This window comes from Sinocyclocheilus rhinocerous, unplaced genomic scaffold, assembly GCF_001515625.1.
Source record: "Sinocyclocheilus rhinocerous isolate Xijiao unplaced genomic scaffold, SAMN03320098_v1.1 scaffold2049, whole genome shotgun sequence".
In the NCBI taxonomy this organism is placed as follows: Eukaryota; Metazoa; Chordata; class Actinopteri; order Cypriniformes; family Cyprinidae; genus Sinocyclocheilus; species Sinocyclocheilus rhinocerous.
Genome location: NW_015659530.1, coordinates 107,510 through 110,609, shown reverse-complemented (window position 1 = coordinate 110,609; position 3,100 = coordinate 107,510).

Below are 3,100 nucleotides of genomic sequence, written 5' to 3'. Positions count from 1 at the left end.
GCTCTCTCTCTCTCTCTCTCTCTCTTTTAATGTAATTCAGAGAACAAAAAGACATTATCATTTCAGAGGGAAAAGTAAATATATCTTTGCTTAGACAAAAAAAATGTCTGACTGAGCCCCGCGCAGCGTTAGGGTGACAAAATGAAGATTAAAAAACTCTCACTCTGGCAACAAAGGAATTTTTATCACTCATTATTATTTAGGGCCTTTGCCCCAAAATGCATCTCTGTCACATATCAAAGACTTTATAGAGTTCAAACAATAACAGTCTATCAAAGCAAATAATGGAAGAAATATAAATGGAAATTCTTTGTATTTGTGGGTGTGTGAAAAATACCTTTTGATCTTGTGCTTCATTAAAAAATAAGTGTTTCAGTAAAAAACTAATTATTTTTTTTTCTATAAATTCTTATGATGATTATATTTTGTTATATAAATAATATTTTGACCAAAAAAATGTAACACTTCAGGTCAAATTAGTTAATGCTAACTAATGCATAACGTGATATTAATTAAAAAATACAAAGCTACATTCATTACAATGCATTCATTTATTTATTATGTATTGTTAATGTTACAACTATTTATTATTAGTTCATGTTAGCGCAGATCCATTAAAAACATTTTTACAACTTTTGATTTTAATAATTTAATCATAAATGTTGAAATCAAAAGTTTGAAATTAAAGTTTAAAATGTTGAAATTAAAGTTTTTAAAAGTGTTTTTTTTTTGTTAATGTTAACTAATGCAGTTACCCAGCTTACCAAAATGTTCTAAGGACGTTTTGCTAATTTTCCCAGTGAGTTATGAAAAAATTATTTGTTAAACGATCTCTGAACATTAAAAATTTAATTTTTTAAAAGATGTTTTAAAAAACTTTAAAGTTTTACTTTAAGGGAGCATTCGATTTTATCATGGTGCATTTTGCAATCATTATGGGAATGTTACTTTTGAAAGTTCTCTGAACATTCTGAAACAAATAGACTGATGACAGACAAATGTCCAACTAAATCGTTTTAGAAAAACATTTTGTGCGTAATGTAATTTTTGCGGCAACATTTTTAGAACATTATTAAAGACCAGAACATTATATAGTGTAATTATAGGAATGTTTGTTCATAACTTTGAGAGAACCTTGCCAGAACATTAGATAAAGATCTGAGAGCATTCTCTGTTAGCTGGGTAACTAATGTTAACAAATGGAGCTTTATTGTAAAGAGAAAGGGAATCCCAGAATGCACTGTGGCAATGTCTGTGAAAAAAAATAATAATCAGAAATGGTGCTTATAAATATGGTTATAATTGATACACATTAAAATCTGCTAATAAAAATTAGTGATTATGTATTGGTCATGATTACAAGCTGACTATTTTACCAAAAATGTGTGTGTGGCATGTATTAAATCAGTTGTGAATCAAACCTGTTGTGCTATTTGTATGAGTGTGGATGCCTGTGTAGAACGGTCCACTTAGAAGCAGCTGCCTATAGGTAGTGAGGTTGGTCACTATACAGTAGGTTTTAGAACATAGCTAGTGTCTGTTTAATGTACAAGACTGAATGGAGTTGAGTTGTTTGACTTCACCACATCAAGAGGTATCAGTGTGTCTGTCCAGCTGTCTCTCTCAGTATTTATGTCTTTTATTGAACCGATCCGAACTGTGAGAAGTGTTCAGCTTCACTCTTTCCTCAGAAATGGGAATGAACGCTTGATATGTGAGAAGACTTTCTATTGCCGTGCCCCCAGAAATCTCCAAATCTTGTCTGCTCTTTTACACAGCACTATCACTCTGAACACCTGGCAGAGTGATTTGCTCTCTTCCCCTGCCTGTGAATCTCTGCTGTTTTCTGAATCTCTTGCATGTTGAACTGCAGATCAGCAGAGACCACAAACCACAGCTGAGATTGAAAAATACTTGAGTTTCAGTCCTGGATGTAGAAGGTTAGTTTTTACACTGCCTTTCGAATGTTCTGTGAGGGGAAAAGATACTTTTGTTCACTAAGGATGAATTAAATTAATAAAAATAACAGTGAAGACTACTTCTAAGTTCCAAAGCATTGATTGTTCATCAAATCTCCAACAGTTTATTTAGTTTATTTAGCTATTCAGGTGAAGTTTCATCTCATGCTTTCTCTTTCTGTTTCCCATCGTGATGTAAGACATGTAAGACATTTCTCACAGACCTTACCTTACGATCAAACTGTTCCCACAACAGCTCAACACTTCTGTAATACTCACCCTAAACGTTTACAATCCAGTCTTTCTTCTTTTGCCCATTCTACCCTTTTCTTCTTATTTGCCTGTGACAGATGTAACTTTTTGTTTGAAACTCTGCCTAAAAGGCCCACATCCCTGAGTATTCTCTTCGCTGTTGCTGTTGCAGATGTAGCTTCTGTTTAGTGTAATGCCAGCTGAGTACTAGTGAAGAGATTGTGATTTACTTTTATTATGTTTATTATGTATCTGAGCCCCATCTCTCTGTCCTCTCCAATTTCCTCTTTTTGTTTTAAGAATTGAAAGGCCTGAAAGGCCTTCAATATCTCTCAAAAAACAAGAGCTTTTTTGTGTGTTTGGCCACTTTATAACTTAACTTAATCGAATACTGTAGTTCACCTAAAAATGAAAAATTGCTGTAATTTTACTCACCCTCAGGCCATCCAAGATGTAGAAGAGTTTGTTTCTTCATCAGAACAGATTTGGAGAAATTCAGCATTACATCACTTGCTCACCAATGGATCCTGTGCAGTGAATGGGTGCCGTCATAATGAGAGTCCAAACAGCTGATAAAAACATCATAATAATCCACAAGTAATCCACACAACTCCAGTCCTTGTGAAACAAAAGGCTGCGTGTTTGTAAGAAACAAATCCATCATTACCCATAGGAAAGCAAAATCAAAAGTGAGATCTCTTTAACATCTCAAATATTTCTCCTAGACAGAAATGAGCTTACTTTAAGATCGAATTGAGATTTTTGCTCGAGTCTCCTGCTTCTCAAACTTGTCTCCTGAGACAAAAACTCTAACACTCTCACAATGGTCTCCTTTAAAGCTTTAAAAGAGATCTCAACAACATCACACACTGTGCTCAGATATTTCTCCT